Source organism: Leiobunum rupestre, chromosome 1, assembly GCF_980474605.1.
Source record: "Leiobunum rupestre chromosome 1, qqLeiRupe1.1.hap1, whole genome shotgun sequence".
Classification (NCBI taxonomy): Eukaryota; Metazoa; Arthropoda; class Arachnida; order Opiliones; family Sclerosomatidae; genus Leiobunum; species Leiobunum rupestre.
In genome coordinates, this window is record NC_143384.1 from 44,227,246 (window position 1) to 44,248,257 (window position 21,012).

The 21,012-nt window shown below is 40.8% G+C and overlaps 1 long non-coding RNA gene across 1 annotated transcript; it reads left to right on the forward strand.

The window, feature by feature from the left end:
• The first annotated feature begins 2,470 nt into the window (after positions 1-2,470).
• On the forward strand, positions 2,471-6,025 carry LOC149963043 (uncharacterized). The gene is made up of 3 exons (XR_016482224.1): positions 2,471-2,581; positions 3,425-3,557; positions 5,847-6,025. It is a non-coding gene; the product is annotated as an uncharacterized LOC149963043 (long non-coding RNA).
• The last annotated feature ends 14,987 nt before the right edge of the window (positions 6,026-21,012 follow it).

Here is a 21,012-nt window from a genome sequence, read left to right on the forward strand (position 1 = left end):
CCCTTAAAGGGATAATGAAATCGGAAAATACAGTACCTTCAAACTATTCAGCTTCCAAAACTACATATTTTTCCAATTTACAGTCATTAGAAAAAAATTAAACTCAAATTTTAAGAAAATAAAAACTACGCCGAAAAAAGCAGACGCCGCCAAAGCGAAATCGCCGTGTGTTTTGAAAATCCCGGAATTTGTACGGACGCCCAATGAGAGGCGACTTTTGAAGTTAAAACGAAAAATATGTAGTTTTGGAAGCTGAATAGTTTGAAGGTACTGTATTTTCCGATTTCATTATCCCTTTAAGGTTTTTCAATCAGTAGAAGAATGTGGCTTTCAAGTTTAAAGAATAGTCAATGCCAAAACAAATACCAAAGCTTTCATTAAATTCGTCAATGGACAACTAACTTTGCCATCAGGTACCTCAGCGTGGCATTTGATCATAGATACGAGGCTAAAAACCAATGTTTGTTTGTGTATTGTGGAATGATGACCAAAAACTGTACGATATGCAAAAAGCGAAATTGATCAAATCTGTAAGGATTGGGCAATCGACATTTTTTCCATCAGGTTCCTCATACAATGGACCCTAATGAGACATTTTTCATTGCATTTTATCAAAGCCACGAGGTTAAAAACAAAAGAATGATGATCCAAAACTGTACGATATGCAAAAAGGGAAACTGATCAAACCTGTAAGGAATTTGCATAGGAAAGTTGTTTTCGCAACTAATTTCGGGAAAACGAATGTGCTCCGTGCAATTGCGACTTTTTCGTTGGAAGTCACAGCCGCTCTAACTACTTTATTGGGACTAAATATGGTAGATAAAGAAAAAAATAAATTTGGAATGTACTATTTATTTTTTAGAGATTGTTCGGACACGGTGGGAAATCAATGATATTTGTAACCTCACACACGTCATCTACTCTAGAAATCCAAATAAAATGCCTGTTTATGACATTAATGATGAGCGTTTAAATTGGTTGACTGAGAATTGTATCCCTTTTCTCGAAACCGTATACAAGTTACCTCAACGTTGATAAATGAAACACTAACAGATGAAACATTCGAAGCTGGTTACTATTTACTACTTAATATATACCGTTGCTTTAATTCAATATTTACGGGATGTATGCTATCATTTTGTTCTAACCCGTATACTCTCAAGTGATGCGGTGGAGCAATCATTAGCCCATATCAGAGGAGCTTGTGGTTTTAATGACCAAATGGATCTGCGCTCCTGTTTATTAAGTATTGAACATAATTTACTATTACTGGAAAGGAGGTAACAAAACTAACCAGGAAATCAAATCTGTTAACTGAAACATTGTTGGAATCGAAAATTATCAACCTTACACCCTTATGGCAGTCATTACTAAATCAAATGGAAAGACTGTTGCCAAATGGTAATAGAGATGGTGTAAAACATTCATATTGCACATTTAAATTACTTAATTTAAAACACCACTGTATGAGTAAAAAATTTAAGTGTCCCAATGCCGGGACTGCCTTGAAAAAATTACACTAATTAAAAGCTCAAGATATTAATTAATTAATATTAAGTATCCCGATCGTTAACGGATAAACTTGTACGCTTAGATTTTGTTGGCGCATCCCTACGTCTGTTCCCTAGGAATAAGCCGTTAAATGCTTATATGTCTGTAATACTACCACATTTTCAAATAGCACTATCACGCGAATATGGTGATATAAAGCTACTGGAAATTATGTTGGGCAAAATTTTACGCCTAATCCTTACTAATCGCGCGAATGATGCAATTGATCAAAATCAAAAAGAATAAGTTGAACAAAAAACATTTATCCAGAAAAATTTAGTTCCATTTGTGTATAACTTTCGGATATTGTGATAACGACATTTCTGATTGTGATAGTTTTTTGTGGAAATAGTTAATGTATATTTAAGGAAAGTGAAATTGGTAAGATGATTAGCAGGCACAATAGTCTAATATCCTTTCCGTGATTGGAAAGGAGCCCAAACGTAATTTTACACGTCACCAGCGTATAAAATAATTAATTCGTAAGACTAAGTTTTATGGTACGATTTATTTAAGAGGGTAGGTACATATGCTTAGATACTGTGGTGCATTAAGATGAACTTGAAATCATCTCAATGAAGTCATTTTTCTTAAGTTGAAATAATGCATTATTGTTATAATCTAGTGTTTCTGTATAAGTATGACTTGTAATTTAAATTTAAAATTATATTACAATTGTTTTAACTAAATATAAAACGTTGAAAGAAAAGTTGATGATTTGTGAACTAGCAATTGTTTTAAAAATGTCAACAATAAATAACGTCTGAAAGATTACCCAAAATAAAATACGACTAAATGCTATTCACGAATTTAGTTCAATATCGGGCCTTTTTTATTGAATAGGCTATAATTTTTAATAACAATTTATTACAAATGCCCAAGTTACTTGTACCAGCGCTAAAACTAAAAATCGGACTTGGCTTAGTCTGGCATTATTCGACTGTCTTTGGCACCGTAACCTCTTGGCTCCTGATCACGGTCACGTTTCACACTACCGTTTCATCCATCACAATACTTTGGTTCACTTTTGGTAAGCTGCCTTCCCTTTTTCTACGACCTAGAAATACCAATTTTTTATTGCTGGGAGCTTAAAGGTTTTTAATATAAATGCAACTCAACTGGTTCCATCGAAGGTGTAACCAATGTTTTGGTACTTATGTTAATTAAATTTTGTGGCGAAAAGTTTATCTGAAATTATTGAAGTAGTTGCAGAGTGTGAAGGCCCATTTCGCCGAAGAAGGATCTTTGGAAAGGGCCCAGCCTGGCATTCCTGCTCTCTAATATTCGTTCCCCTTTTCTTCAGACTCGGAATCAGTGTAAAAATGCAATAATACATTTATAAAGTGAATGAAGTTCGTGAACCCCAACGTAACCTGTTGCGAGCCACGACGATGGAGAATGAGATATAAGTACTGAACTTAAAAACAATAACTAATCAAGGGTACGGAAAGAGCAACGGGTTCGTTCAGCTAAGGTTGCCACAGAGTCGTCGGGACTTGTGTGTAGTATTTCCGCTAAGGTATCCAAAATTAGATTAAATCAGTCAATTGAAACTTTCAATTAGAATCTTTATCGGCTGTATTAGTTCAATTTGTCGTAGTAACTATCTCTAGATCACCCTTAAGGTAATCCCACTAGGAAAGCAGTGCACTAGCTTATTATTTATTCTAGAAATACCATGGTACCATTTTAATTTCTATACATAATAAGTAAATCAATTTCAAACATTGAAATCCTTCGTCTTAACTATATCTTAATAAGCATATCCTAAATCAGCGTTTTCGAAATTGGTTTAATTATTTTTTCAACGAATTGAGAGAGCTGGTTGCAATAAGGGTCTTGACCACAGGTAACCATCAAAATCATTACAAAGGTTCGAAAGAAATCAACCTCGATAGCAGCGATGAAATTTTGCCTGATGTATTTCGCGATGGCACTTTCTCTGATGACGGTCAGCGTGTGCGATCGTTGGTGGCAAGCGATGAAGTTTCTCAAACCTTATGATGGTGAGTATATTAAGAGTTATTTTAAAAATGTTGAAGACCGACGAATTGGGAACTGAAGAAACTCTAAGGTTGTTATTTCTTAGTTTACTACATTAATTAAAGAAATGGGTGATGGAGATGTTGTAGCTAATGCTAGGGTGATAAAAAAAATGTACTAAATATAGAGGGTAGTTGAGATACTGTACATAACATAGGTCTACAGTATATGAGATGTTGTACTTAAAATAGAAGGTATTTGTGATATTAGACTTAATATAAAGGGTAGTTGTAAACTTTTGATATGGAAGTTAATATAGAGGATTAGAGGGTAACTGATATATTGATAGTTTTTACGTAATTATCGAAAGGGTTAACTCGTCAGACTCCACTTCCTTGGTTAAAATAATTTTAGTCAGGTTTGTGTGATAGCCATAAACACGACCGGAAACTCGTTTTTTCGTCAATTTTCAAATTAATTACCCTCCGAAAAGAAAGGTATGCTTTAATGGCCAATATTTGATTTTTAGATTCAATTATTTAATTTCCAGGCGTAGACATTTTTACCAACTACTTGAAATGAGTCGTTATCGGTGATTTTTCGTTTACCTTTACCTGACATTAGAGAGCTGCAGAGTAGCGAAAATACCACACCGTTTCCGCTCCGTTTTGTTTCCCGTTATGGTACATATATCCGTTTCCGGTCCGCTTTGTTTCTCGTCCGTTGTTTCCGTCCGTTTCCGGTCCGTTTAGTTTCTCGAATATTATTTCCGTCTGTTTCCGGTCCGCTTTGTTTATCGTCCGTTATTTCCGTCCGTTTCCGCTCCGGTTTATTTCTAGCCCATTATCTCCGTCCGTTTCCGCTCCGGTTTATTTCTAGCCCAATATTTCCGTCCGTTTCCGCTACGGTTTATTTCAAGCCCATTTTTTCCGTCCGTTTCCGCACCGTTTTGTTTGTCGCCTATCATTTCGGTCCATTTCCGCTCCGTTTCATTTATCGTCAATATTTTCCGTCCGTTTCCGCTCCGTTTGTTTCTCCGATATTATTTCCGTTCGTGTTCCGTTCCGTTTCATTAATCGTCTATAAAGCCCCATTTTCATGCTCGCTGGTAGCGGGTAAAAATCGACAAAATCCGCTTCAGCTATACACTTTATCACTTTCCGCGTCGATCTGTTTCAAACAGATATTTTAGCTTTATTTTCACGCTTGCGAGTGGCGGAAGCGAATTTTGACGATTTTTATCCACTACCAGCGAGCATGAAAATGGGGCTTAATACTTAATGCTCATTTTCCGCTCCCGTTTAATATTTTGCTTTCCCTCAGTATACACTGTTTTTATTAACGTTTACTGAGCGCCGCCATTATCGTACAGACAACCAACGAGCCAGCCCTCTACCGCAGAAATTTCATCGCCCAAAACCGGTTTTCTCATCACCCTCCCCGTAGTGTAATGTAATGGCGGTCGATTGGGAAGGCGCGTTTAAGAGTCTATAGTCTTGAAAAATGAGGACAAATTATTTTATTTTCCTGAATACAGAAATTTACAGAAACAATTATTATTTATATTGAATTGAATGTAAAACTAAAACTTTACCGCAAGCTGTGTCACCCCGCCAATTTATTCCCCCTTTTCGCTAAACGGCCTTTGTACCTTTTGCAACGTTGTCGTAGAGAAAAAGGCTTCAGTTGCAGTTATGTTTCCCACGAGCCGGTGAAGAAGGGGGATTATGATCTCACTGTCTGGAAAAGTGGGAGACCCAATCAGCAGCCAAGAGAGAAATGAAAACAGTGTCCATGCTTCAATATATGACGTTTTTTTTCGGAATTTTGCTCCGATCCCGTTCTATTACAAAGGTTTTGGAAAATTTTACTCCGATCCCGTTCCGCTAAAATGATTTTTCGGAAATTTGCTCCGATCCCGTTCCGTTACAAAGATTTTTCGGAATTTTGCTCCGATCCCGTTCCGTTACAAAGATTTTTCGGAATTTTGCTCCGATTCCGTTCCGATACAACAAATTTTCGGAAATTTGCTCCGATTCCATTCCGTTCCTCTACTTTCTTATAAATTAGCTCCGATTCCGTTCCAGCGCCGCGGAACGGAACGGAGTCCGCGGAAACGGAATAATTTCCGCTCCGTTGCAGCTCTCTACCTGACATTACGGTTAACTGGTAACTGCTCATGGAGTGTTCTCAACACCTGATCACATCATTATTTAAATGATCTTTGGTTAACAGACTATAATTAAACAATTAGCGAAATGAAAATAGGAGAATCAACTCAAACTCAGATCCTGTTAATCTTTTATTTCCAGTATGCGTATACCACCCAAAGGAGGGCGATAAACTGTGCCCAAAGGCGTTTCACTGTGACTGTAGAGATACGAGTGACAAGTGCACGTGTAAGAAGAAATGGTGATAGTTCAATTTCCTGCTGTACCTAATATGATAATTTACCATCAATGATTAAATACAGTGAAGTATTACGAAAGAATATTTTTGAAAGCGAAACAAATTATTTTCTTACATGTTATCCAATCTCTCAATAATGGCAATGGAAGTTCTACAGCTGGCCTTAGGATAGAACGCTTGGCAATGGAACATAATGTTTCCACTCTACAGTGTATAATTTCGCTCTGATATCGTATTTTTTAAAAAATCTATTAGGTAGAGTTTTGAAATTTTAAAGGTATACGTACAACGAAGGTTCTTATTTCTGATTTTCAAAAAATACTAAAAAGATTTTAATGTATTTTTATAATTGGAACTTGAAATACACTTTATTTAGTATTTAAAATACATACTCGAGTATACTTTTAAATTCTAGTAATCAACTGACTTTAGCATGGTTAACTTGCAGGAATTTTTATCGACAAACAGTACATGATTTAACTTTAAACCTTATTCAAGTCTTCGAAAAGATGGAAATTTGCATTCATATTTTCCCTTTATTTAAGTGAAATTAAAATCTTATTTAGGACTAAATATAAATCAAAATGTGTCGTAGCAATATAGACGTATTTAATATATAAGTAATGCATGATATATTAAGTCTGAAAATATGATCTAATAGTGAGATTGATTTTAGTCATAAAAGTGTCAGATTTTCATAACTTGAAAATATCTAGTCTAAGACTTGATCCTTAATTTTACTAGTTCCTTCCTAAAAGAAGACTCCTTGTTAGGTAAAGGGCACCCTCAATCATGGGCCAATAAAAGATATTCATTGCATTGAAGCCTCTATAATTATTTTATTTATTGATGAAGTATGATTGTCTAAAAGTATTGCTGCCGTGTTATTTGAACATCTAATTTTGGCTTAAAAAGTTCACGAAGTAGTCTGCCATATCAAGGACTTTTATTCAATTTTAAATGGCAAGCTACGCGGGTAACGTATATTTCAAAAGCTCGTCTCTTTGTAAGAAAATAATGAAAAAATTATTAAATCAACTGAACTCTTCAAATCGAATGACACCTATCGGCAGAAAAGAATGTAACAATTAACTTAGAATTTTAGTGTAGAAAGCCAAACGTGATGATTGTAGGACAAAGGGTAACTCATCTTCCAACGAAGAAGTGGATGGGCAAAAAAAGAGGGTTTTCCCTTGAATCTGAGGAGCAGATGGGCACCATCCAGTGCGGGTATCTTGAGAGGATAGATGGGACACCCTCATGCTCAGGCTCGATTCTGAAACTTCCAAATGAGGGGGGTGTTGCTTATAGGTAATTAGTGATGCAATGAGTTCGACCTTAACGAACAGTTGCTTCAGGGAACGAGACCTTTGGTCAAAAAAGCTAGTGACTTGCCGAAACCTTTGAAGGTCACTCTCCTTATTAATGGACGTCTAGACAAAGGATCCTAAAGTCCTTCTAAAGCGTCTTCAAACCTTGAACACCAACTGTTGGAAGGTTCTAAGCACGACGGAGGAACCGACTGCCATCCGTAGGATTTTCGAAATGAATGGAGAGTCCGTCAACGCCATCAAAGAGGCCGATTTTGTTGCTGAAACAAGTTCGAATCTGGGTATCTTTACGATACTCCATTATCAAACTAAGCTCAAGCTGTAAGTATTGAAGAGTAAGACGTTAGTCTCACACCTGTTATTGTACCCGAGTCTAAAAACTCTGAAATGTCGCAACTTCAAATATAGAGTGGCCTGTGTTTAGTGAACCATCACTTTCCGTTCACAGACACATTTGCTTTATTTTTTTGGTGAAACTGGTTTTACTTTCAGATCAAACACTCCAATTCGAGAGTTGAAAATTGGGGGAGGAACTATCTTCAAAAATAACTTGGCCTATTATGTTTCCCCAAAAAAACAGTTTTCCGGATCTCTAGGACCGTGGAAGTCCAATTTCTTAAACGTTCTTACTTTCGTTAATCAGTTAGGCCGAAATAGAAACCGTTTTTCTATAATGGTGTTAGCTAAAACTCCTTTAAAGGTTCGTTGGTTGTCTGCGCACGCCGCTTCTACGACTGCTTGTTATACTGTTCGTTAAGCTTCACGCAAGCTCCTTAACGCCTCCATAAATTAGTGTTCCCGTGTACCCCTCGTTACTGGGCATCTAAGGATCCCCTAAGATCCGATGCCATTAGTGTCTGCTCAAAAAAAAAAGGTTCGTTGGTTTATTTTTGACACAAGATAAATTATGTAGATATAATAAGAATCGATTACATGAAGTGTTTCAAACCACTTAATTTATTAAAAGCTATTATTCCCGGTATTTTTTACACTACTTATTAAACTCAATTTTTGAAGTACTAGGTATTATATTTTATAAAAACACCCAAACGTGAATCTCACAAAATGTTCGATCAAACAAATGCGAGGCACTTCTTTTTATGAGATTAGAATTCCATGTAAAAACCTACAGTCCAAACGTATTATTTTAAGGTTTTAAATAGTTGTCATTTATAAAAGTATTCCACTATGATGAATAACACCAATTACATAAAATATCGATTTATATTTAACATACATTTTTGAAATTATATTTAAATTATATTTATAGTTTTTAACAGTATCTCTATTTCTAATTGAATTTTGGCAAGAGTACAAAATTACAAATTGGGTTTTTTTTTAAATTATGGCAAGACCGTTTAAAGAAAACCAATTATATCATTGAGTAACTTTAAATTTCATAAGGTTGGGTATGTTACGAAATACTGTATAGTTCCATTCAAATAAATATTGAATGTTAATGTAACCCAATAATAATACAATTCTAGGCATATTCCTATAGGCATTGGGCCGTAAGAGCGGCTTAACCCCTGTCCGAACAAAACATAATTACCTACTCACCGAGAACTGGCTGAGTCAGGACGGTAGTTGGCGAGAAAGAGCCACGAAATACGAAGTCAACGCGTTTCCTATCTTCCCTTCTTAAATATTCTAGCCAGGCTGGTGACGATGGTGTTTCATTGCATTTGTACGTTGCGCTATCGGTACTGACACAGTATTAATACCGTTCTCAATTTCGAGCTATACGAAATAGTCATTTCCCCTTTTAAGTCATGTATCGATTTTCGTATTGCGCTGCGACTTCTGTTTAAAAAAATCAAATGAAACTATTACTTTGTTCAGAATCGAATAAAAAAAGAAATATCTATAACAGTCCCTTATAAAAAATGTATCAAGAAAGAATTAACGGTAATCTTTGGAATTTCTTAAGGAATATGGGGAAAAAATTTCCCAAGAACGTTCTTAAGAGTTTCCAAAAAGTTCAATAATGGGCCGTTGTCTTTCAATAAATAGTAATATAATCAAACTTCCTTTTATTTACGCTAAGAGTTCTCTAGACTACTATTCCAAGTAAAACCAAAATTTTCTCTAGAATTCCCATCATTTTTCTTACGTTTTCCACAGACCGATTTTCCCAATATATCCTTAAAATAAGTCTCTAAAAATTATATTTTATTATCTTCAGAAATTGTAAGATATATTTTTCTAATATATTCCAAAGCAATTTCTCTCAAAACTTCCCTTAAACTTTCAAAAGAGTTCTTAAGATAAAATTTCAAAACGTTCGAGCCTCCTTAGACTACTTAAAGCTCCCTAGTATTTTCTTAAGATTGTTTGAGACTTTTTTGGGAGGGGTAATTGGGTTTTCCGCGTAACTATCAATATTTTCTATATCGGTTGCCTTTCTCCCTTTTAAAAGAGAAGAAAGCGAGCTACCTTTCTCCCTTTTAAAAGAGAAGAAAGCGAGCTCCCTTTCTCCTTCTTAAAAGATTTGAAGGTGAGCTCCTTTTCTCCTTCTTAAAAGAGTTGAGTGCGAGCTCCCTTTCTCCTTCTTAAAAGATTTGAAGGCGAGCGCCCTTCCTCCTTCTTAAAAGATTTGAAGGCGAGCTCCTTTTCTCCTTCTTAAAAGATTTGAAGGCGAGCTCTTTTTCTCCCTCTTCAAAGAGTTGAGTGCGAGCTCCCTTTCTCCTTCTTAAAAGATTTGAAGGCGAACGCCCTTCCTCCTTCTTAAAAGATTTGAAGGCGAGCTCCTTTTCTCCTTCTTAAAAGATTTGAAGGCGAGCTCTTTTTCTCCCTCTTCAAAGAGTTGAGTGCGAGCTCCCTTTCTCCTTCTTAAAAGATTTGAAGGCGAACGCCCTTCCTCCTTCTTCAAAGATTTGAAGGCGAGCTCCTTTTCTCCCTCTTCAAAAAGTTGAGTGCGAGCTCCCATTCTCCCTCTTCAAAGAGTTGAGTGCGAGCTCCGTTTCTCCTTCTTAAAATATTTGAAGGCGAACGCCCTTCCTCCTTCTTAAAAGATTTGAAGGCGAGCGCCCTTCCTCCTTCTTAAAAGATTTGAAGGCGAGCTCCTTTTCTCCCTCTTCAAAGAGTTGAGTGCGAGCTCCCTTTCTCCTTCTTAAAAGATTTGAAGGCGAGCGCACTTTCTCCTTCTTAAAAGAGTTGAGTGCAAGCTCCCTTTCTCCTTCTTAAAAGATTTGAAGGCGAGCGCCCTTCCTCCATCTTAAAAGATTTGAAGGCGAGCTCCTTTTCTCCCTCTTCAAAGAGTTGAGTGCGAGCTCCCTTTCTCCTTCTTAAAAGATTTGAAGGAGAGCTCAATTTCTCCTTCTTAAAAGATTTGAAGTCAAGCTCCCTTTCTCCCTCTTCAAAGAGTTGAGTGTGAGCTCCCTTTCTCCCTCTTCAAAGAGTTGAGTGTGAGCTCCCTTTCTCCCTCTTCAAAGAGTTGAGTGTGAGCTCCCTTTCTCCCTCTTCAAAGATTTGAAGGCGAGCTCCCTTACTCCTTCTTAAAAGATTTGAAGGCGAGCGCACTTTCTCCTTCTTAAAAGAGTTGAGTGTGAGCGCACTTTTTCCCTCTTCAAAGAGTTGAGTGCGAGCTCCCTTTCTCCTTCTTAAAAGATTTGAAGGGGAGCTCAATTTCTCCTTCTTCAAAGAGTTGAGTGTGAGCTCCCTTTCTCCCTCTTCAAAGATTTGAAGGCGAGCTCCCTTTCTCCTTCTTAAAAGATTTGAAGGCGAGCGCACTTTCTCCTTCTTAAAAGAGTTGAGTGTGAGCGCACTTTCTCCCTCTTCAAAGAGTTGAGTGTGAGCTCCCTTTCTCCTTCTTAAAAGATTTGAAGGCGAGCTCCTTTTCTCCCTCTTCAAAGAGTTGAGTGCGAGCTCCCTTTCTCCTTCTTAAAAGATTTGAAGGCGAGCGCCCTTCCTCCATCTTAAACGATTTGAAGGCGAGCTCCTTTTCTCCCTCTTCAAAGAGTTGAGTGCGAGCTCCCTTTCTCCTTCTTAAAAGATTTGAAGGGGAGCTCAATTTCTCCTTCTTAAAAGATTTGAAGGCGAGCTCCCTTTCTCCCTCTTCAAAGAGTTGAGTGCGAGCTCCCTTTCTCCCTCTTCAAAGAGTTGAGTGTGAGCGCACTTTCTCCCTCTTCAAAGAGTTGAGTGTGAGCTCCCTTTCTCCTTCTTAAAAGATTTGAAGGCGAGCTCCTTTTCTCCCTCTTCAAAGAGTTGAGTGCGAGCTCCCTTTCTCCTTCTTAAAAGATTTGAAGGCGAGCGCCCTTCCTCCATCTTAAACGATTTGAAGGCGAGCTCCTTTTCTCCCTCTTCAAAGAGTTGAGTGCGAGCTCCCTTTCTCCTTCTTAAAAGATTTGAAGGGGAGCTCAATTTCTCCTTCTTAAAAGATTTGAAGGCGAGCTCCCTTTCTCCCTCTTCAAAGAGTTGAGTGCGAGCTCCCTTTCTCCCTCTTCAAAGAGTTGAGTGTGAGCTCCCTTTCTCCCTCTTCAAAGAGTTGAGTGTGAGCTCCCTTTCTCCCTCTTCAAAGAGTTGAGTGTGAGCTCCCTTTCTCCCTCTTCAAAGAGTTGAGTGCGAGCACCCTTTCTCCTTCTTAAAAGATTTGAAGGCGAGCTCCCTTTCTCCTTCTTAAAAGATTTGAAGGCGAGCGCACTTTCTCCTTCTTAAATGAGTTGAGTGTGAGCGCACTTTCTCCCTCTTCAAAGAGATGAGTGCGAGCTCCCTTTCTCCTTCTTAAAAGATTTGAAGGCGAGCGCCCTTCCTCCTTCTTAAAAGGTTTGAAGGCGAGCTCCTTTTCTCCCTCTTCAAAGAGTTGAGTGCGAGCTGCCTTTCTCCTTCTTAAAAGATTTGAAAACGAGCGCCCTTTCTCCTTCTTAAAAGATTTGAAGGCCAGGTCTTTTTCTCCCTCTTCAAAGAGTTGAGTGCGAGCTCCCTATCTCCTTCTTCAAAGAGTTGAGTGCGAGCTCCCTTTCTCCCTCTTCAAAGAGTTGAGTGTGAGCTCCCTTTCTCCCTCTTCAAAGAGTTGAGTGCGAGCTCCCTTTCTCCTTCTAAAAGATTTGAAGGCGAGCTCCCTTGCTCCTGCTTAAAAGATTTGAAGGAGAGCGCACTTTCTCCTTCTTAAAAGAGTTGAGTGTGAGCGCACTTTCTCCCTCTTCAAAGAGTTGAATGCGAGCTTCCTTTCTCCCTCTTCAAAGAGTTGAGTGCTAGCTCCCTTCCTCCTTCTTAAAAGATTTGAAGGCGAGCTCCCTTTCTCCTTCTTAAAAGATTTGAAGGCGAGCTCTTTTTCTCCCTCTTCAAAGAGTTGAGTGCGAGCTCCCTTTCTCCTTCTTAAAAGATTCGAAGGCGAGCGCACTTTCTCCTTCTTAAAAGAGTTGAGTGCAAGCTCCCTTTCTCCTTCTTAAAAGATTTGAAGGCGAGCGCCCTTCCTCCATCTTAAAAGATTTGAAGGTGAGGTCCTTTTCTCCCTCTTCAAAGAGTTGAGTGCGAGCTCCCTTTCTCCTTCTTAAAAGATTTGAAGGGGAGCTCAATTTCTCCTTCTTAAAAGATTTGAAGTCAAGCTCCCTTTCTCCCTCTTCAAAGAGTTGAGTGTGAGCTCCCTTTCTCCCTCTTCAAAGAGTTGGGTGTGAGCTCCCTTTCTCCCTCTTCAAAGAGTTGAGTGTGAGCTCCCTTTCTCCCTCTTCAAAGATTTGAAGGCGAGCTCCCTTTCTCCTTCTTAAAAGATTTGAAGGCGAGCTCCCTTTCTCCCTCTTCAAAGAGTTGAGTGCGAGCTCCCTTTCTCCCTCTTCAAAGAGTTGAGTGTGAGCTCCCTTTCTCCCTCTTCAAAGAGTTGAGTGTGAGCTCCCTTTCTCCCTCTTCAAAGAGTTGAGTGCGAGCACCCTTTCTCCTTCTTAAAAGATTTGAAGGCGAGCTCCCTTTCTCCTTCTTAAAAGATTTGAAGGCGAGCGCACTTTCTCCTTCTTAAATGAGTTGAGTGTGAGCGCACTTTCTCCCTCTTCAAAGAGATGAGTGCGAGCTCCCTTTCTCCTTCTTAAAAGATTTGAAGGCGAGCGCCCTTCCTCCTTCTTAAAAGGTTTGAAGGCGAGCTCCTTTTCTCCCTCTTCAAAGAGTTGAGTGCGAGCTGCCTTTCTCCTTCTTAAAAGATTTGAAAACGAGCGCCCTTTCTTCTTCTTAAAAGATTTGAAGGCCAGGTCTTTTTCTCCCTCTTCAAAGAGTTGAGTGCGAGCTCCCTATCTCCTTCTTCAAAGAGTTGAGTGCGAGCTCCCTTTCTCCCTCTTCAAAGAGTTGAGTGTGAGCTCCCTTTCTCCCTCTTCAAAGAGTTGAGTGCGAGCTCCCTTTCTCCTTCTTAAAAGATTTGAAGGCGAGCTCCCTTGCTCCTGCTTAAAAGATTTGAAGGAGAGCGCACTTTCTCCTTCTTAAAAGAGTTGAGTGTGAGCGCACTTTCTCCCTCTTCAAAGAGTTGAATGCGAGCTTCCTTTCTCCCTCTTCAAAGAGTTGAGTGCTAGCTCCCTTCCTCCTTCTTAAAAGATTTGAAGGCGAGCTCCCTTTCTCCTTCTTAAAAGATTTGAAGGCGAGCTCTTTTTCTCCCTCTTCAAAGAGTTGAGTGCGAGCTCCCTTTCTCCTTCTTAAAAGATTCGAAGGCGAGCGCACTTTCTCCTTCTTAAAAGAGTTGAGTGCAAGCTCCCTTTCTCCTTCTTAAAAGATTTGAAGGCGAGCGCCCTTCCTCCATCTTAAAAGATTTGAAGGCGAGGTCCTTTTCTCCCTCTTCAAAGAGTTGAGTGCGAGCTCCCTTTCTCCTTCTTAAAAGATTTGAAGGGGAGCTCAATTTCTCCTTCTTAAAAGATTTGAAGTCAAGCTCCCTTTCTCCCTCTTCAAAGAGTTGAGTGTGAGCTCCCTTTCTCCCTCTTCAAAGAGTTGAGTGTGAGCTCCCTTTCTCCCTCTTCAAAGAGTTGAGTGTGAGCTCCCTTTCTCCCTCTTCAAAGATTTGAAGGCGAGCTCCCTTTCTCCTTCTTAAAAGATTTGAAGGCGAGCGCACTTTCTCCTTCTTAAAAGAGTTGAGTGTGAGCGCACTTTTTCCCTCTTCAAAGAGTTGAGTGCGAGCTCCCTTTCTCCTTCTTAAAAGATTTGAAGTCAAGCTTCCTTTCTCCCTCTTCAAAGAGTTGAGTGTGAGCTCCCTTTCTCCCTCTTCAAAGAGTTGAGTGCGAGCACCCTTTCTCCTTCTTAAAAGATTTGAAGGCGAGCTCCCTTTCTCCTTAAAAGATTTGAAAACGAGCGCTCTTCCTCCTTCTTAAAAGGTTTGAAGGCGAGCTCCTTTTCTCCCTCTTCAAAGAGTTGAGTGCGAGCTCCCTTTCTCCCTCTTCAAAGAGTTGAGTGTGAGCGCACTTTCTCCCTCTTCAAAGAGATGAGTGCGAGCTCCCTTTCTCCTTCTTAAAAGATTTGAAGGCGAGCGCCCTTCCTCCTTCTTAAAAGGTTTGAAGGCGAGCTCCTTTTCTCCCTCTTCAAAGAGTTGAGTGCGAGCTCCCTTTCTCCCTCTTCAAAGAGTTGAGTGTGAGCGCACTTTCTCCCTCTTCAAAGAGATGAGTGCGAGCTCCCTTTCTCCTTCTTAAAAGATTTGAAGGCGAGCGCCCTTCCTCCTTCTTAAAAGATTTGAAGGCCAGGTCTTTTTCTCCCTCTTCAAAGAGTTGAGTGCGAGCTCCCTATCTCCTTCTTCAAAGAGTTGAGTGCGAGCTCCCTTTCTCCCTCTTCAAAGAGTTGAGTGTGAGCTCCCTTTCTCCCTCTTCAAAGAGTTGAGTGCGAGCTCCCTTTCTCCTTCTTAAAAGATTTGAAGGCGAGCTCCCTTGCTCCTTCTTAAAAGATTTGAAGGAGAGCGCACTTTCTCCTTCTTAAAAGAGTTGAGTGTGAGCGCACTTTCTCCCTCTTCAAAGAGTTGAATGCGAGCTTCCTTTCTCCCTCTTCAAAGAGTTGAGTGCTAGCTCCCTTCCTCCTTCTTAAAAGATTTGAAGGCGAGCTCCCTTTCTCCTTCTAAAAGATTTGAAGGCGAGCTCTTTTTCTCTCTCTTCAAAGAGTCGAGTGCGAGCTCCCTTTCTCCTTCTTAAAAGATTCGAAGGCGAGCGCACTTTCTCCTTCTTAAAAGAGTTGAGTGCAAGCTCCCTTTCTCCTTCTTAAAAGATTTGAAGGCGAGCGCCCTTCCTCCATCTTAAAAGATTTGAAGGCGAGGTCCTTTTCTCCCTCTTCAAAGAGTTGAGTGCGAGCTCCCTTTCTCCTTCTTAAAAGATTTGAAGGGGAGCTCAATTTCTCCTTCTTAAAAGATTTGAAGTCAAGCTCCCTTTCTCCTTCTTAAAAGATTTGAAGGCGAGCTCCCTTTCTCCTTCTTAAAAGATTTGAAGGCGAGCGCACTTTCTCCTTCTTAAAAGAGTTGAGTGTGAGCGCACTTTCTCCCTCTTCAAAGAGTTGAGTGTGAGCTCCCTTTCTCCCTCTTCAAAGATTTGAAGGCGAGCTCCCTTTCTCCTTCTTAAAAGATTTGAAGGCGAGCGCACTTTCTCCTTCTTAAAAGAGTTGAGTGTGAGCGCACTTTCTCCCTCTTCAAAGAGTTAAGTGTGAGCTCCCTTTCTCCCTCTTCAAAGATTTGAAGGCGAGCTCCCTTTCTCCTTCTTAAAAGATTTGAAGGCGAGCGCACTTTCTCCTTCTTAAAAGAGTTGAGTGTGAGCTCCCTTTCTCCCTCTTCAAAGAGTTGAGTGTGAGCTCCCTTTCTCCCTCTTCAAAGATTTGAAGGCGAGCTCCCTTTCTCCTTCTTAAAAGATTTGAAGGCGAGCGCACTTTCTCCTTCTTAAAAGAGTTGAGTGTGAGCGCACTTTCTCCCTCTTCAAAGAGTTGAGTGCGAGCTCCCTTTCTCCTTCTTAAAAGATTTGAAGGCGAGCTCCTTTTCTCCCTCTTCAAAGAGTTGAGTGCGAGCTCCCTTTCTCCTTCTTAAAAGATTTGAAGGGGAGCTCAATTTCTCCTTCTTAAAAGATTTGAAGGCGAGCTCCCTTTCTCCCTCTTCAAAGAGTTGAGTGAAAGCTCCCTTTCTCCCTCTTCAAAGAGTTGAGTGTGAGCTTCCTTTCTCCCTCTTCAAAGAGTTGAGTGTGAGCTCCCTTTCTCCCTCTTCAAAGAGTTGAGTGCGAGCACCCTTTCTCCTTCTTAAAAGATTTGAAGGCGAGCTCCCTTTCTCCTTCTTAAAAGATTTGAAAACGAGCGCCCTTCCTCCTTCTTAAAAGGTTTGAAGGCGAGCTCCTTTTCTCCCTCTTTAAAGAGTTGAGTGTGAGCTCCCTTTCTCCCTCTTCAAAGAGTTGAGTGTGAGCTCCCTTTCTCCCTCTTCAAAGAGTTGAGTGTGAGCTCCCTTTCTCCCTCTTCAAAGAGTTGAGTGTGAGCTCCCTTTCTCCCTCTTCAAAGATTTGAAGGCGAGCTCCCTTTCTCCTTCTTAAAAGATTTGAAGGCGAGCGCACTTTCTCCTTCTTAAAAGAGTTGAGTGTGAGCGCAATTTCTCCCTCTTCAAAGAGTTGAGTGCGAGCTCCCTTTCTCCTTCTTAAAAGATTTGAAGGCGAGCGCCCTTCCTCCATCTTAAACGATTTGAAGGCGAGCTCCTTTTCTCCCTCTTCAAAGAGTTGAGTGCGAGCTCCCTTTCTCCTTCTTAAAAGATTTGAAGGGGAGCTCAATTACTCCTTCTTAAAAGATTTGAAGGCGAGCGCCCTTCCTCCATCTTAAAAGATTTGAAGGCGAGGTCCTTTTCTCCCTCTTCAAAGAGTTGAGTGCGAGCTCCCTTTCTCCTTCTTAAAAGATTTGAAGGGGAGCTCAATTTCTCCTTCTTAAAAGATTTGAAGTCAAGCTCCCTTTCTCCTTCTTAAAAGATTTGAAGGCGAGCTCCCTTTCTCCTTCTTAAAAGATTTGAAGGCGAGCGCACTTTCTCCTTCTTAAAAGAGTTGAGTGTGAGCGCACTTTCTCCCTCTTCAAAGAGTTGAGTGTGAGCTCCCTTTCTCCCTCTTCAAAGATTTGAAGGCGAGCTCCCTTTCTCCTTCTTAAAAGATTTGAAGGCGAGCGCACTTTCTCCTTCTTAAAAGAGTTGAGTGTGAGCGCACTTTCTCCCTCTTCAAAGAGTTAAGTGTGAGCTCCCTTTCTCCCTCTTCAAAGATTTGAAGGCGAGCTCCTTTTCTCCCTCTTCAAAGAGTTGAGTGCGAGCTCCCTTTCTCCTTCTTAAAAGATTTGAAGGGGAGCTCAATTTCTCCTTCTTAAAAGATTTGAAGGCGAGCTCCCTTTCTCCCTCTTCAAAGAGTTGAGTGAAAGCTCCCTTTCTCCCTCTTCAAAGAGTTGAGTGTGAGCTTCCTTTCTCCCTCTTCAAAGAGTTGAGTGTGAGCTCCCTTTCTCCCTCTTCAAAGAGTTGAGTGCGAGCACCCTTTCCCTTCTTAAAAGATTTGAAGGCGAGCTCCCTTTCTCCTTCTTAAAAGATTTGAAAACGAGCGCCTTTCCTCCTTCTTAAAAGGTTTGAAGGCGAGCTCCTTTTCTCCCTCTTTAAAGAGTTGAGTGCGAGCTCCCTTTCTCCCTCTTCAAAGAGTTGAGTGTGAGCTCCCTTTCTCCCTCTTCAAAGAGTTGAGTGTGAGCTCCCTTTCTCCCTCTTCAAAGAGTTGAGTGTGAGCTCCCTTTCTCCCTCTTCAAAGATTTGAAGGCGAGCTCCCTTTCTCCTTCTTAAAAGATTTGAAGGCGAGCGCACTTTCTCCTTCTTAAAAGAGTTGAGTGTGAGCGCAATTTCTCCCTCTTCAAAGAGTTGAGTGCGAGCTCCCTTTCTCCTTCTTAAAAGATTTGAAGGCGAGCGCCCTTCCTCCATCTTAAACGATTTGAAGGCGAGCTCCTTTTCTCCCTCTTCAAAGAGTTGAGTGCGAGCTCCCTTTCTCCTTCTTAAAAGATTTGAAGGGGAGCTCAATTACTCCTTCTTAAAAGATTTGAAGGCGAGCGCCCTTCCTCCATCTTAAAAGATTTGAAGGCGAGGTCCTTTTCTCCCTCTTCAAAGAGTTGAGTGCGAGCTCCCTTTCTCCTTCTTAAAAGATTTGAAGGGGAGCTCAATTTCTCCTTCTTAAAAGATTTGAAGTCAAGCTCCCTTTCTCCTTCTTAAAAGATTTGAAGGCGAGCTCCCTTTCTCCTTCTTAAAAGATTTGAAGGCGAGCGCACTTTCTCCTTCTTAAAAGAGTTGAGTGTGAGCGCACTTTCTCCCTCTTCAAAGAGTTGAGTGTGAGCTCCCTTTCTCCCTCTTCAAAGATTTGAAGGCGAGCTCCCTTTCTCCTTCTTAAAAGATTTGAAGGCGAGCGCACTTTCTCCTTCTTAAAAGAGTTGAGTGTGAGCTCCCTTTCTCCCTCTTCAAAGATTTGAAGGCGAGCTCCCTTTCTCCTTCTTAAAAGATTTGAAGGCGAGCGCACTTTCTCCTTCTTAAAAGAGTTGAGTGTGAGCGCACTTTCTCCCTCTTCAAAGAGTTGAGTGTGAGCTCCCTTTCTCCCTCTTCAAAGATTTGAAGGCGAGCTCCCTTTCTCCTTCTTAAAAGATTTGAAGGCGAGCGCACTTTCTCCTTCTTAAAAGAGTTGAGTGTGAGCGCACTTTCTCCCTCTTCAAAGAGTTAAGTGTGAGCTCCCTTTCTCCCTCTTCAAAGATTTGAAGGCGAGCTCCCTTTCTCCTTCTTAAAAGATTTGAAGGCGAGCGCACTTTCTCCTTCTTAAAAGAGTTGAGTGTGAGCTCCCTTTCTCCCTCTTCAAAGAGTTGAGTGTGAGCTCCCTTTCTCCCTCTTCAAAGATTTGAAGGCGAGCTCCCTTTCTCCTTCTTAAAAGATTTGAAGGCGAGCGCACTTTCTCCTTCTTAAAAGAGTTGAGTGTGAGCGCACTTTCTCCCTCTTCAAAGAGTTGAGTGCGAGCTCCCTTTCTCCTTCTTAAAAGATTTGAAGGCGAGCTCCTTTTCTCCCTCTTCAAAGAGTTGAGTGCGAGCTCCTTTTCTCCCTCTTCAAAGAGTTGAGTGAAAGCTCCCTTTCTCCCTCTTCAAAGAGTTGAGTGTGAGCTTCCTTTCTCCCTCTTCAAAGAGTTGAGTGTGAGCTCCCTTTCTCCCTCTTCAAAGAGTTGAGTGCGAGCACCCTTTCTCCTTCTTAAAAGATTTGAAGGCGAGCTCCCTTTCTCCTTCTTAAAAGATTTGAAGGCGAGCTCTTTTTCTCTCTCTTCAAAGAGTCGAGTGCGAGCTCCCTTTCTCCTTCTTAAAAGATTTGAAGGGGAGCTCAATTTCTCCTTCTTAAAAGATTTGAAGTCAAGCTCCCTTTCTCCTTCTTAAAAGATTTGAAGGCGAGCTCCCTTTCTCCTTCTTAAAAGATTTGAAGGCGAGCGCACTTTCTCCTTCTTAAAAGAGTTGAGTGTGAGCGCACTTTCTCCCTCTTCAAAGAGTTGAGTGTGAGCTCCCTTTCTCCCTCTTCAAAGATTTGAAGGCGAGCTCCCTTTCTCCTTCTTAAAAGATTTGAAGGCGAGCGCACTTTCTCCTTCTTAAAAGAGTTGAGTGTGAGCGCAATTTCTCCCTCTTCAAAGAGTTGAGTGCGAGCTCCCTTTCTCCTTCTTAAAAGATTTGAAGGCGAGCGCCCTTCCTCCATCTTAAACGATTTGAAGGCGAGCTCCTTTTCTCCCTCTTCAAAGAGTTGAGTGCGAGCTCCCTTTCTCCTTCTTAAAAGATTTGAAGGGGAGCTCAATTACTCCTTCTTAAAAGATTTGAAGGCGAGGTCCTTTTCTCCCTCTTCAAAGAGTTGAGTGCGAGCTCCCTTTCTCCTTCTTAAAAGATTTGAAGGGGAGCTCAATTTCTCCTTCTTAAAAGATTTGAAGTCAAGCTCCCTTTCTCCTTCTTAAAAGATTTGAAGGCGAGCTCCCTTTCTCCTTCTTAAAAGATTTGAAGGCGAGCGCACTTTCTCCTTCTTAAAAGAGTTGAGTGTGAGCGCACTTTCTCCCTCTTCAAAGAGTTGAGTGTGAGCTCCCTTTCTCCCTCTTCAAAGATTTGAAGGCGAGCTCCCTCTCTCCTTCTTAAAAGATTTGAAGGCGAGCGCACTTTCACCTTCTTAAAAGAGTTGAGTGTGAGCGCACTTTCTCCCTCTTCAAAGAGTTAAGTGTGAGCTCCCTTTCTCCCTCTTCAAAGATTTGAAGGCGAGCTCCTTTTCTCCCTCTTCAAAGAGTTGAGTGCGAGCTCCCTTTCTCCTTCTTAAAAGATTTGAAGGGGAGCTCAATTTCTCCTTCTTAAAAGATTTGAAGGCGAGCTCCCTTTCTCCCTCTTCAAAGAGTTGAGTGAAAGCTCCCTTTCTCCCTCTTCAAAGAGTTGAGTGTGAGCTTCCTTTCTCCCTCTTCAAAGAGTTGAGTGTGAGCTCCCTTTCTCCCTCTTCAAAGAGTTGAGTGCGAGCACCCTTTCCCTTCTTAAAAGATTTGAAGGCGAGCTCCCTTTCTCCTTCTTAAAAGATTTGAAAACGAGCGCCTTTCCTCCTTCTTAAAAGGTTTGAAGGCGAGCTCCTTTTCTCCCTCTTTAAAGAGTTGAGTGCGAGCTCCCTTTCTTCCTCTTCAAAGAGTTGAGTGTGAGCTCCCTTTCTCCCTCTTCAAAGAGTTGAGTGTGAGCTCCCTTTCTCCCTCTTCAAAGAGTTGAGTGTGAGCTCCCTTTCTCCCTCTTCAAAGATTTGAAGGCGAGCTCCCTTTCTCCTTCTTAAAAGATTTGAAGGCGAGCGCACTTT